The sequence below is a fragment of the Schistocerca americana genome, chromosome 5 (genome assembly GCF_021461395.2).
Source record: "Schistocerca americana isolate TAMUIC-IGC-003095 chromosome 5, iqSchAmer2.1, whole genome shotgun sequence".
Classification (NCBI taxonomy): Eukaryota; Metazoa; Arthropoda; class Insecta; order Orthoptera; family Acrididae; genus Schistocerca; species Schistocerca americana.
The window spans coordinates 737,345,824-737,360,859 of record NC_060123.1 but is presented as its reverse complement, the minus strand read 5'-3'; positions in this window follow the sequence as shown (position 1 = coordinate 737,360,859).

The window sequence follows — 15,036 nt, the reverse complement described above, 5'->3', positions numbered from 1 at the left end:
GCATTGTGCCTTTTGTATTTAATTCCGATGTAATTTATGTGATTCATCGTCAATATGTATGTCCAAGGAATACACTGAACCTGCAGTGGTGTATTGGAAACTAATACTGGTCTCACAGGGAATGCTCAAAGCACCGACTGTAAGAAGAGTCTCTATTCTTGTACTTAAGGCCGCATTGTGCCTTTTGTATTTAATTCCGATGTAATTTCAGTGTTTCATCTTCAACGTGTATGTCCAAGGAATACATTGAACCTGCAGTGGTGTATCGGTGAATAATACTGGTCTCACACAGAATGCTCAAAGCACCGACTGTAAGAAGAGTCCCTATTCTTGTACTTAAGGCTGCATTGTGCCTTTTGTATTTAATTCCGAAGCGATTTCTGTGTTTTATCTTCATTTTGAAGGTCCACGGAATGCATTGAACCTGCAGTGGTGTATCGGAGACTAATACTGGTCTCACAGGGAATGCTCAAAGCACCGACGGTAAGAAAAGTCTCTATTCTTGTACTTAAGGTGGCATTGTGCGTTTTGTATATAATTCCGATGCGATTTCTTTGTGTTATCGTCAATGTGAAGGTCCAAGGATTACCTTGAACCTGCAGTAGTGTATCGGAAACTAATACTGGTCTCACAGGAAAGGATCAAAGCACAGACCCTAAGAAGTCTCACTCTTCTTGCCCTTAAGGCGGCATTGTGTCTTTTGTATTTAATTCCGATGTAATTTCAGTGTTTCATCATCAATGTGTATGTCCAAGGAATACACTGAACCTGCAGTGGTGTATTGGAAACTAATACTGGTCTCACAGGGAATGCTCAAAACACCGAATGTAAGAAGAGTCTCTATTCTTGTACTTAAGGCCGCATTGTGCCTTTTGTATTTAATTCCGATGCGATTTCTGTGTTTTATCTTCAATTTGAAGGTCCAAGGATTACCTTGAACCAGCAGTAGTGTATCGGAAACTAATACTGGTCTCACAGGGAATGCTCAAAGCACCGACTATAAGAAGAGTCTCTGTTCTTGTACTTATGGTGGCATTGTGCCTTTTGTTTTAATTCCGATGCGATTTCTGTGTTTCATCGTCAATGTGAAGGTCCAAGTGATACATTGAACCTGCAGTGGTGTATCGGAAACTAATACTTGTTGCACAGGGAATGCTCAAAGCACCGACTGTAAGAAGAGTCCCTATTCTTGTACTTCAGACATCATTGTGCCTTTTGTATTTAATTCCGATGCGATTTCTGTGTTTCATCGTAAATGTGAATGACCTAGGAATACATTGAACCAGCAGTGGTGTATCGGAAACTAATACTGGTCTCACAGGGAATGCTCAAAGTACCGACTGTAAGAAGTGTCTCTAATCTTGTACATAAGGTTGCATTGTGCCTTTTGTATTTAATTCCGATGTAATTTCAGTGTTGAATCGTAAATGTGAAAGTCCAAGGAATACATTGAACCTGCAGTGGTGTATCGGAAACTAATACTGGTCTCACAGGGAATGCTCAAAGCTCCGACTGTAAGAAGAGTCTCTATTCTTGTACTTATGGCGGCGTTGTGTCTTTTGAATTTAATTCCGATGTATTTTCGGTGTTTCATCATCAATGCTGAGGTCTAAGGATTACCTTGAGCCTGCAGTAGTGTATCGGACACTAATACTGGTCTCACAGGAAAGGAACAAAGCACAGACTCTATGAAGTCTCACTCTTCTTGCACTGAAAGCGGCATTGTGCCATTTGTATTTAATTCCGATGTAATTTCAGTGTTTCATCGTCAATGTGTATGTCCAAGGAATTCATTGAACCTTCAGTGGTGTATTGGAAACTAATACTGGTCTCACAGGGAATGCTCAAAGCACCGACTGTAAGAAGAGTCTCTATTCTTGTACTTCAGACGGCATTGTGCCTTTTGTATTTAATTCCGATGTAATCTCAGAGTTTCATCGTCAATGTGTATGTCCAAGGAATACATTGAACCTGCAGTGGTGTATTGCAAACTAATACTGGTCTCACAGGGAATGCTCAAAGCACCGACTGTAAGAAGTGTCTCTATTCTTGTACTTAAGGCGGCATTGTGCCTTTTAAATTTAATTCCGATTAGATTTCTATGTTTCATCGTCAATGTGAAGGACCAAGGAATACATTGAACCTGCAGTGGTGTATCGGAAATTAATACTGGTCTCACAGGGAATGCTCAAACACCGACTGTAAGAAGAGTCTCTATTCTTGTACTTAAGGCGGCATTGTGCCTTTTGTATTTAATTCCCATGTAATTTCAGTGTTTCATCGTCAATGTTTACGTCCAAGGAAGACATTAACCTGCAGTGGTGTATTGGAAATTAATACTGGTCTCACAGGGAATGCTCAAAGCACCAACTGTAAGAAGTGTCTCTATTCTTGTACTTAAGGCGGCATTGTGACTTTTATATTTAATTCCGATGTGCTCTCAGTGTTTCATCGTCAATGTTTACGTGCAATATATACATTGAACCTGCAGTGCTGTATCGGAAACTAATACTGGTCTCACAGGGAATGCTCAAAGCACCGACTGTAAGAAGAGTCTACATTCTTGTACTTAAGGCGGCGTTGTGCCTTTTGTATTTAATTCCGATAAAATTTATGTGTTTCATCGTTAATATGTATGTCCGAGGAATACACTGAACCTGCAGTGGTGTATTGGAAACTAATACTGGACTCACAGGGAATGCTCAAAGCACCGACTGTAAGAAGAGTCTCTATTCTTGTACTTAAGGCCGCATTGTGCCTTTTGTATTTAATTCCGATGTAATTTCAGTGTTTCATCTTCAATGTGTATGTCCAAGGAATACATTGAACCTGCAGTGGTGTATAGGAGACTAATGCTGGTCTCACAGGGAATGCTCAAAGCACCGACTGTAAGAAGAGTCTCTATTCTTGTACTTAAGGCCGCATTGTGCCTTTTGTATTTAATTCCGATGCGATTTCTGTGTTTTATCTTCAATTTGAAGGTCCACGGAATACATTGAACCTGCAGTGGTGTATCGGAGACTAATACTGGTCTCACAGGGAATGCTCAAAGCACCGAATGTAAGAAGAGTCTCTATTCTTGTACTTAAGGTGGCATTGTGCGTTTTGTATATAATTCCGATGCGATTTCTTTGTGTTATCGTCAATGTGAAGGTCCAAGGATTACCTTGAACCTGCAGTAGTGTATCGGAAACTAATACTGGTCTCACAGGAAAGGATCAAAGCACAGACCCTAAGAAGTCTCACTCTTCTTGCACTTAAGGCGGCATTGTGCATATTGTATTTAATTCCGGTGTAAATTCAGTGTTTCATCCTAAATGTGAAGGTCCAAGGAATACATTGAACCTGCAGTGGTGTATCGGAAACTAATACTGGTCTCACAGGGCATGCTCAAAGCACCGACTGTAAGAAGAGTCTCTATTCTTGTACTTAAAGCGGCATTGTGCATTTTGTATTTAAATCCGATGTAATATCAGTGTTTCATCGTCAATGTGAAGGTCCAAGGAATACATTGAGTCAGCCTTAGTGTACGGGAAACTAATACTGGTCTCACAGGAAAGGATCAAAGCACAGATTCTAAGAAGTCTCACTCTTGTTGCACTTAAGGCGGCATTGTGCCTTTTGTATTTAATTCCATGATAATTTCAGTGTTTCATCGTCAATTTTAATGTCCACAGAATACATTGAACCTGTAGTGCTGTATCAGAAACTAATACTGGTCTCACAGGGAATGCTGAAAGCACCGACTGTAAGAAGTGCCTCTATTCTTGTACATAAGGTTGCATTGTGCCTTTTGTATTTAATTCCGATGCGATATCTGTTTTTCATCGTCAATGTGATGGTCCAAGGAATACATTGAAGCTGCAGTGGTGTATCGGAAACTAATACTGGTCTCACAGGAAAGGATCAAAGCACAGACCCTAAGAAGTCTCACTCTTCTTGCACTTAAGGCGGCATTGTGCCTATTGTATTTAATTCCGGTGTAAATTCAGTGTTTCATCCTAAATGTGAAGGTCCAAGGAATACATTGAACCTGCAGTGGTGTATCGGAAACTAATACTGGTCTCACAGGGAATGCTCAACGCTCCGACTGTAAGAAGAGTCTCTATTCTTGTACTTAAGGCGGCATTGTGCTTTTTGTATGTAATTGCGATACGATTTCTGTGTTTTATCGTCAATGTGAAGGTCCAAGGATTACATTGAACCTGCAGTGGTGTATCGGAATCTGAAACTGGTCTCACAGGGAATGCTCAAATCACCGACTGTAAGAAAAGTCTGTATTCTTGTACATAAGGTGACACTGTGATTTTTGTATTTAATTCCGATCCGATTTCTGTGTTTCATCGTCAATGTGAAGGTCGAAGGAATACATTGAACGTGCAGTGGTGTATCGGAAACTAATACTGGTCTCACAGAAAAGGATCAAAGCACAGACTCTAAGAAGTCTCACTCTTCATGCACTTAAGGAGGCATTGAGCCTTTTGTATTTAATTCCGATGTAATTTCAGTGTTGAATCGTAAATGTGAAAGTCCAAGGAATACATTGAACCTGCAGTGGTGAATCGGAAACTAATACTGGTCTCACAGGGAATGCTCAAAGCTCCCACTGTAAGAAGAGTCTCTATTCTTGTACTTATGGCGGCATTGTGTCTTTTCAATTTAATTCCGATGTAATTTCTGTGTTTCATCATCAATGCTAAGGTCTAAGGATTACCTTGAGCCTGCAGTAGTGTATCGGACACTAATACTGGTCTCACAGGAAAGGAACAAAGCACAGACTCTATGAAGTCTCACTCTTCTTGCACTGAAAGCGGCATTGTGCCATTTGTATTTAATTCCGATGTAATTTCAGTGTTTCATCGTCAATGTGTATGTCCAAGGAATACATTGAACCTTCAGTGGTGTATTGGAAACTAATACTGGTCTCACAGGGAATGCTCAAAGCACCGACTGTAAGAAGAGTCTCTATTCTTGTACTTCAGACGGCATTGTGCCTTTTGTATTTAATTTTGATGTAATCTCAGAGTTTCATCGTCAATGTGTATGTCCAAGGAATACATTGAACCTGCAGTGGTGTATTGCAAACTAATACTGGTCTCACAGGGAATGCTCAAAGCACCGACTGTAAGAAGTGTCTCTATTCTTGTACTTAAGGCGGCATTGTGCCTTTTAAATTTAATTCCGATTAGATTTCTGTGTTTCATCGTCAATGTGAAGGACCAAGGAATACATTGAACCTGCAGTGGTGTATCGGTAATTAATACTGGTCTCACAGGGAATGCTCAAACACCGACTGTAAGAAGAGTCTCTATTCTTGTACTTAAGGCGTCATTGTCCCTTTTGTATATAATTCCCATGTAATTTCAGTGTTTCATCGTCAATGTTTACGTCCAAGGAAGACATTAACCTGCAGTGGTGTATTGGGAACTAATACTGGTCTCACAGGGAATGCTCAAAGCACCAACTGTAAGAAGTGTCTCTAATCTTGTACTTAAGGCGGCATTGTGACTTTTATATTTAATTCCGACGTGTTCTCAGTGTTTCATCGTCAATGTTTACGTGCAAGGTATACATTGAACCTGCAGTGCTGTATCGGAAACTAATACTGGTCTCACAGGGAATGCTCAAAGCACCGACTGTAAGAAGAGTCTACATTCTTGTACTTAAGGCGGCGTTGTGCCTTTTGTATTTAATTCCGATGTAATTTATGTGTTTCATCGTTAATATGTATGTCCAAGGATTACACTGAACCTGCAGTGGAGTATTGGAAACTAATACTGGACTCACGGGGAATGCTCAAAGCACCGACTGTAAGAAGAGTCTCTATTCTTGTACTTAAGGCCGCATTGTGCCTTTTGTATTTAATTCCGATGTAATTTCAGTGTTTCATCTTCAATGTGTATGTCCAAGAAATACATTGAACCTGCAGTGGTGTATCGGAGACTAATACTGGTCTCACAGGGAATGCTCAAAGCACCGACGGTAAGAGAAGTCTCTATTCTTGTACTTAAGGCCGCATTGTGCCTTTTGTATTTAATTCCGATGCGATTTCTGTGTTTTATCTTCAATTTGAAGGTCCACGGAATACATTGAACCTGCAGTGGTGTATCGGAGACTAATACTGGTCTCACAGGGAATGCTCAAAGCACCGACTGTAAGAAGAGTCTCTATTCATGTACTTAAGGTGGCATTGTACGTTTTGTATATAATTCCGATGCGATTTCTTTGTGTTATCGTCAATGTGAAGGTCCAAGGATTACCTTGAACCTGCAGTAGTGTATCGGAAACTAATACTGGTCTCACAGGAAAGGATCAAAGCACAGACCCTAAGAAGTCTCACTCTTCTTGCACTTAAGGCGGCATTGTGCCTATTGTATTTAATTCCGATGTAAATTCAGTGTTTCATCCTAAATGTGAAGGTCCAAGGAATACATTGAACCTGCAGTGGTGTATCGGAAACTAATATTGGTTCAACAGGGAATGCTCAAAGCACCGACTGTAAGAAGAGTCTCTATTCTTGTACTTAAGGCGGCATTGTGCCTTTTGAATTTAATTCCGATGTAATTTCTGTGTTTCATCATCAATGCTAAGGTCCAAGGATTACCTTGAACCTGCAGTAGTGTATCGGAAACTAATACTGGTCTCACAGGAAAAGATCAAAGCAGAGACTCTAAGAAGTCTCACTCTTCTTGCACTGAAGGCGGCATTGTGCCTTTTGTATTTAATTCCGATGTAATTTCAGTGTTTCATCATCAATGTGTATGTCCAAGGAATACACTGAACCTGCAGTGGTGTATTGGAAACTAATACTGGTCTCACAGGGAATGCTCAAAACACCGACTGTAAGAAGAGTCTCTATTCTTGTACTTAAGGCCGCATCGTGCCTTTTGTATTTAATTCCGATGCGATTTCTGTGTTTTATCTTCAATTTGAAGGTCCAAGGATTACCTTGAACCTGCAGTAGTGTATCGGAAACTAATACTGGTCTCACAGGGAATGCTCAAAGCACCGACTGTAAGAAGAGTCTCTATTCTTGTACTTAACGCGGCATTGTGCCTTTTGTATTTAATTCGGATGCGATGTCTGTGTTTCATCGTAAATGTGAAGGTCCAAGGAATTCATTGAACCAGCAGTGGTGTATTGGAAACTAATACTGGTCTCACAGGGAATGCTCAAACACCGACTGTAAGAAGAGTCTCTATTCTTGTACTTAAGGCGGCATTGTGCGTTTTGTATTTAATTCCCATGTAATTTCAGTGTTTCATCGTCAATGTTTACGTCCAAGGAAAACATTGAACCTGCAGTGGTGTATTGGAAACTAATACTGGTCTCACAGGGAATGCTCAAAGCACCAACTGTAAGAAGTGTCTCTATTCTTGTACTTAAGGCGGCATTGTGCCTTTTAAATTTAATTCCGATTAGATTTCTGTGTTTCATCGTCAATGTGTAGGACCAAGGAATACATTGAACCTGCAGTGGGGTATCGGAAACTATTACTGGTCTCACAGGTAATTCTCAAAGCACCGACTGTAAGAAGAGTCTCTATTCTTGTACTTACGGCGGCATTGTGCCTTTGTATTTAATTCCGATGTAATTTATGTGTTTCATCGTCAATGTGTATGTCCAAGGAATACATTGAACCTGCATAGGTGTATCGGAAACAAACACTGGTCTCACAGGAAAGGATCAAAGCACAGACTCTAAGAAGTCTCACTCTTCTTGCATTTAAAGCGGCATTGTGCCTTTTGCATTTAATTCCGATGTAATTTCAGTGTTTCATCGTCAATGTGTATGTCCAAGGAATACATTGAACCTGCAGTGGTGTATCGGAAACTAATACTGGTCTCACAGGGAATGCTCAAAGCACCGACTGTAAGAAGAGTCTCTATTCTTGTACTTAAGGCGGCATTGTCCCTTTTGTATTTAATTCCGATACGATTTCTGTGTTTCATCTTCAATGTTATGGTCGAAGGAATACATTGAACCTACAGTGGTGTATCGGAAATTTAATACTGGTCTAACAGGGAATCCTCAAAGCAACGACTGTAAGAAGAGTCTATATTCTTGTACTTAAGGCGGCATTGTGCCTTTTGTATTCATTTCCATTGCATTTTCTGTGTTTCATTGTCAATGTGAAGGTCCAAAGAATACACTGAACGTGCAGTGCTGTATCGGAAACTAATACTGGTCTCACAGGGAATGCTCAAAGCACCGACTGTAAGAAGAGTCTCTATTCTTGTACTTAAAGCGGCATTGTGCATTTTGTATTTAATTCCGATGTAATTTCAGTGTTTCATCGTCAATGTGAAGGTCCAAGGAATATATTGAGTCAGCAGTAGTGTACCGGAAACTAATACTGGTCTCACAGGAAAGGATCAAAGCACTGATTCTAAGATGTCTCACTCTTGTTGCACTTAAGGCGGCATTGTGCCTTTTGTATTTAATTTCGAGATAATTTCAGTGTTTCATCGTCAATTTTAATGTCCACAGAATACATTGTACCTGTAGTGCTGTATCAGAAACTAATACTGGTCTCACAGGGAATGCTCAAAGCACCGACTGTAAGAAGAGTCTCTATTCTTGTACTTAAGGCGGCATTGTGCTTTTTGTATGTAATTGCGATGCGATTTCTGTGTTTTATGGTCAATGTGAAAGTCCAAGTAATAAATTGAACCGGCAGTGGTGTATCGGAAACTAATACTGGTCTCACAGGGAATGGTCAAAGCACCGACTGTAAGAAGAGTCCCTATTCTTGTACTTAAGGCGGCATTGTGCTTTTTGTATGTAATTGCGATACGATTTCTGTGTTTTGTCGTCAATGTGAAGGTCCAAGGATTACATTGAACCTGCAGTGGTGTATCGGAAACTAATACTGGTCTCACAATGAATGCTCAAAGCACCGACTGTAAGAAGTGTCTCTATTCTTGTACTTATGGCGGCATTGTGTCTTTTGAATTTCATTCCGATGTAATTTCTGTGTTCATCATCAATGCTAAGGTCTAAGGATTACCTTGAGCCTGCAGTAGTGTATCGGACACTAATACTGGTCTCACAGGAAAGGAACAAGGCACAGACTCTATGAAGTCTCACTCTTCTTGCACTGAAAGCGGCTTTGTGCCATTTGTATTTAATTCCGATGTAATTTCAGTGTTTCATCGTCAATATGTATGTCCAAGGAATAGATTGAACCTGCAGTGGTATATTGGAAACTAATACTGGTCTCACAGGGAATGCTCAAACCACCGACTGTAAGAAGAGTCTCTATTCTTGTACTTAAGGCCGCATTGTGCCTTTTGTATTTAATTCCGATGCGATTTCTGTGTTTTATCTTCAATTTGAAGGTCCAAGGATTACCTTGAACCTGCAGTAGTGTATCGGAAACTAATACTGGTCACACAGGGAATGCTCAAAGCACCGACTGTAAGAAGAGTCTCTATTCTTGTACTTAACGCGGCATTGTGCCTTTTGTATTTAATTCGGATGCGGTTTCTGTGTTTCATCGTAAATGTGAAAGTCCAAGGAATACATTGAACCAGCAGTGGTGTATTGGAAACTAATACTGGTCTCACAGGGAATGCTCAAACACCGACTGTAAGAAGAGTCTCTATTCTTGTACTTAAGGCGGCATTGTGCCTTTTGTATTTAATTCCCATGTAATTTCAGTGTTTCATCGTCAATGTTTACGTGCAAGGAATACATTGAACCTGCAGTGCTGTATCGGAAACTAATACTGGTCTCACAGGGAATGCTCAAAGCACCGACTGTAAGAAGAGTCTACATTCTTGTACTTAAGGCGGCATTGTGCCTTTTGTATTTAATTCCGATGTAATTTATGTGTTTCATCGTCAATATGTATGTCCAAGGAATACACTGAACCTGCAGTGGTGTATTGGAAACTAATACTGGTCTCACAGGGAATGCTCAAAGCACCGACTGTAAGAAGAGTCTCTATTCTTGTACTTAAGGCCGCATTGTGCCTTTTGTATTTAATTCCGATGTAATTTCAGTGTTTCATCTTCAATGTGTATGTCCAAGAAATACATTGAACCTGCAGTGGTGTATCGGAGACTAATACTGGTCTCACAGGGAATGCTCAAAGCACCGACGGTAAGAAGAGTCTCTATTCTTGTACTTAAGGCCGCATTGTGCCTTTTGTATTTAATTCCGATGCGATTTCTGTGTTTTATCTTCAATTTGAAGGTCCACGGAATACATTGAACCTGCAGTGGTGTATCGGAGACTAATACTGGTCTCACAGGGAATGCTCAAAGCACCGACTGTAAGAAGAGTCTCTATTCATGTACTTAAGGTGGCATTGTACGTTTTGTATATAATTCCGATGCGATTTCTTTGTGTTATCGTCAATGTGAAGGTCCAAGGATTACCTTGAACCTGCAGTAGTGTATCGGAAACTAATACTGGTCTCACAGGAAAGGATCAAAGCACAGACCCTAAGAAGTCTCACTCTTCTTGCACTTAAGGCGGCATTGTGCCTATTGTATTCAATTCCGATGTAAATTCAGTGTTTCATCCTAAATGTGAAGGTCCAAGGAATACATTGAACCTGCAGTGGTGTATCGGAAACTAATATTGGTTCAACAGGGAATGCTCAAAGCACCGACTGTAAGAAGAGTCTCTATTCTTGTACTTAAGGCGGCATTGTGCCTTTTGAATTTAATTCCGATGTAATTTCTGTGTTTCATCATCAATGCTAAGGTCCAAGGATTACCTTGAACCTGCAGTAGTGTATCGGAAACTAATACTGGTCTCACAGGAAAAGATCAAAGCAGAGACTCTAAGAAGTCTCACTCTTCTTGCACTGAAGGCGGCATTGTGCCTTTTGTATTTAATTCCGATGTAATTTCAGTGTTTCATCATCAATGTGTATGTCCAAGGAATACACTGAACCTGCAGTGGTGTATTGGAAACTAATACTGGTCTCACAGGGAATGCTCAAAACACCGACTGTAAGAAGAGTCTCTATTCTTGTACTTAAGGCCGCATCGTGCCTTTTGTATTTAATTCCGATGCGATTTCTGTGTTTTATCTTCAATTTGAAGGTCCAAGGATTACCTTGAACCTGCAGTAGTGTATCGGAAACTAATACTGGTCTCACAGGGAATGCTCAAAGCACCGACTGTAAGAAGAGTCTCTATTCTTGTACTTAACGCGGCATTGTGCCTTTTGTATTTAATTCGGATGCGATGTCTGTGTTTCATCGTAAATGTGAAGGTCCAAGGAATTCATTGAACCAGCAGTGGTGTATTGGAAACTAATACTGGTCTCACAGGGAATGCTCAAACACCGACTGTAAGAAGAGTCTCTATTCTTGTACTTAAGGCGGCATTGTGCGTTTTGTATTTAATTCCCATGTAATTTCAGTGTTTCATCGTCAATGTTTACGTCCAAGGAAAACATTGAACCTGCAGTGGTGTATTGGAAACTAATACTGGTCTCACAGGGAATGCTCAAAGCACCAACTGTAAGAAGTGTCTCTATTCTTGTACTTAAGGCGGCATTGTGCCTTTTAAATTTAATTCCGATTAGATTTCTGTGTTTCATCGTCAATGTGTAGGACCAAGGAATATATTGAACCTGCAGTGGGGTATCGGAGACTATTACTGGTCTCACAGGTAATTCGCAAAGCACCGACTGTAAGAAGAGTCTCTATTCTTGTACTTACGGCGGCATTGTGCCTTTTGTATTTAATTCCGATGTAATTTATGTGTTTCATCGTCAATGTGTATGTCCAAGGAATACATTGAACCTGCATAGGTGTATCGGAAACAAACACTGGTCTCACAGGAAAGGATCAAAGCACAGACTCTAAGAAGTCTCACTCTTCTTGCATTTAAAGCGGCATTGTGCCTTTTGCATTTAATTCCGATGTAATTTCAGTGTTTCATCGTCAATGTGTATGTCCAAGGAATACATTGAACCTGCAGTGGTGTATTGGAAACTAATACTGGTCTCACAGGGAATGCTCAAAGTACCGACTGTAAGAAGAGTCTCTATTCTTGTGCTTAAGGCGGCATTGTGAATTTTGTATTTAATTCCGATGTAATTTATTTGTTTCATCGTCAATGTGTATGTCCAAGGAGTACATTGAACCTGCAGTGGTGTATCGGAAACTAATACTGGTCTCACAGGGAATGCTCAAAGCACCGTCAGTAAGAAGAGTCTCTATTCATGTACTTACGGCGGCATTGTGCCTTTTGTATTTAATTCCGATGCGGTTTCTTTGTTTTATCGTCAATGTGAAGGTCCAAGGAATACATTGAACATGCAGTGGTGTATCGGAAACTAATACTGGTCTCACAGGGAATGCTCAAAGCACCGACTCTAAGAAGGGTCTCTATTTTTGTTCTTAAGGCGGCATTGTGCCTTTTGTATTTAATTCCGATGTAATTTCAGTGTTACATCATCAATATTTACGTCCAAGGAATACATTGAACCTGCAGTGCTGTATCGGAAACTAATACCATTCTCACAGGGAATGCTCAAAGAAACGACTGTAAGAAGAGTCTCTATTCTTGTACTTAAGGCGGCATTGTGCGTTATGTATTTAATTCCAATGTGATTTCTGTGTTTCATCGTCAATGTGATGGTCCAAGGAATACATTGAACCTGCAGTGGTGTATCGGAAACTAATACTGGACTCACAGGTAATGCTCAAAGCACCGACTGTAAGAAGAGTCTCTATTCTTGCCCTTAAGGCGGCATTGTGCCTATTGTATTTAATTCCGATGTAATTTATGTGTTTCATCGTCAATGTGTATGTCCAAGGAATACATTGAACCTGCAGTGGTGTATCGGAAACTAATACTGGTCTCACAGGGAATGCTCAAACCACCGACTGTAAGAAGTGTCTCTATTCTTGTACTTAAGGCGGCATTGTGCGTTATGTATTTAATTCCAATGCGATTTCTGTGTATCATCGTCAGTGTGATGGTCCAAGGAATACATTGAACCTGCAGTGGTGTATCGGAAACTAATACTGGTCTCACAGAGAATGCTCAAAGCACCGACTGTAAGAAGAATCTCTATTCTTGTACTTCAGGCGGCATTGTGCCTTTTGCATTTAATTCCGATGTGATTTCTGTGTTTCATCGTCAATGTGAAGATCCATGGAGTACATTGAACCAGCAGTGGTGTATCGGAAACTAATACTGGTCTCACAGGAATGGATCAAAGCACAGACTCTAAGAATTCTGTCTCTTCTTGCACTTCAGGCGGCATTGTGCCTTTTGTATTTAATTCCGATGCGATTTGTGTGTTTCATCGTCAATGTTTACGTCCAAGGAATACATTGAACCTGCATTGGTGTATCGGAAAATAATACTGGCCTCGCAGGAAAAGAACAAAGCACCGACTGTAAGAAGAGTGTCTATGTTTGTACCTAAAGCGGCATTGTGCCTTTTGTATTTAATTCCGATGCGATATCTGTGTTTCATCGTCAATGTGAAAATCAAAGGAATATATTGAACCTGCAGTGGTGTATGGGAAACTAATACTGGTCTCACAGGAAAGGATCATGGCAGAGGTCCAAGAAGTCTCACTCTTCTTGCACTTAAGGCGGCAAGGTGCCTTTTTTATTTATTTCCGGTGTAATTTCAGTGTTTCATAGTCAATGTGTAAGTCCAAGAAATAAATTGAACCTGCAGTGGTGTATCGGAAACTAATACTGGTCTCACAGGGAATGCTCAAAGCACCGACTGTAAGAAGAGTCTCTATTCTTGTACTTAAGACGGCATTGTGCTTTTGTATTTAATTCCGATGCGATTTCTGTGTTTCATCGTCAATGTGAAGGTCCAAGTAATACATTGAACCTGCAGTGGTGTATCGGAAACTAATACTTGTCGCACAGGGAATGCTCAAAGCACCGACTGTAAGAAGAGTCTCTATTCTTGTACTTCAGATGGCATTGTGCCTTTTGTATTTAATTCCGATGTAATCTCAGAGTTTCATTGTCAATGTGAATGTCCAAGGAATACATTGAACCTGCAGTGGTGTATTGCAAACTAATACTGGTCTCACAGGGAATGCTCAAAGCACCGACTGTAAGAAGTGCCTCTATTCTTGTACTTAACGCGGCATTGGGCCTTTCAAATTTAATTACGATGAGATTTCTGTGTTTCATCGTCAATGTGAACGTCCAAGGAATACATTGAACCTGCAGTGGTGTATCGGAAACTAATACTTGTCGCACAGGGAATGCTCAAAACACCGACTGTAAGAAGAGTCTCTATTCTTGTACTTCAGACGGCATTGTGCCTTTTGTATTTAATTCCGATGTAATCTCAGACTTTCATCGTCAATGTGTATGTCCAAGGAATACATTGAATTTGCAGTGGTGTATTGCAAACTAATACTGGTCTCACAGGGAATGCTCAAAGCACCGACTGTAAGAAGTGTCTCTATTTTTGTACTTAAGGCGGCATTGTGCCTTTTAAATTTAATTCCGATGAGATTTCTGTGTTTCATCGTCAATGTGTAGGTCCAAGGAATACATTGAACCTGCAGTGGTCTATCGGAAACTAATACTGGCTCACAGGTAATGGTAAAGGCACCGACTGTAAGAGGAGTCTCTATTCTTGTACTTAAGGCGGCATTGTGCCTTTTGTATGTAAATGCGATGCGATTTCTTTGTTTTATCGTCAATGTGAAGGTCCAAGGAATACATTGAACCTGCAGTACTGTATCGGAAACTAATACTGGTCTCACAGGGAATGCTCAAAGCACCGACTGTAAGAAGAGTCTACATTCTTGTACTTAAGGCGGCATTGTGCCTTTTGTATTTAATTCCGATTTAATTTATGTGTTTCATCGTCAATATGTATGTCCAAGGAATACATTGACCCTGCAGTGGTGTATCGGAAACTAATACTGGTCTCACAGGGAATGCTCAAAGCACCGACTGTAAAAAGGGTCTCTATTATTGTACTTAAGGTGGCATTGTGCATTTCGTATTTAATTCCGATGTGATTTCTGTGTTTCATCGTCAATGTGAAGGTCCAAGTAATACATTGAACCTGC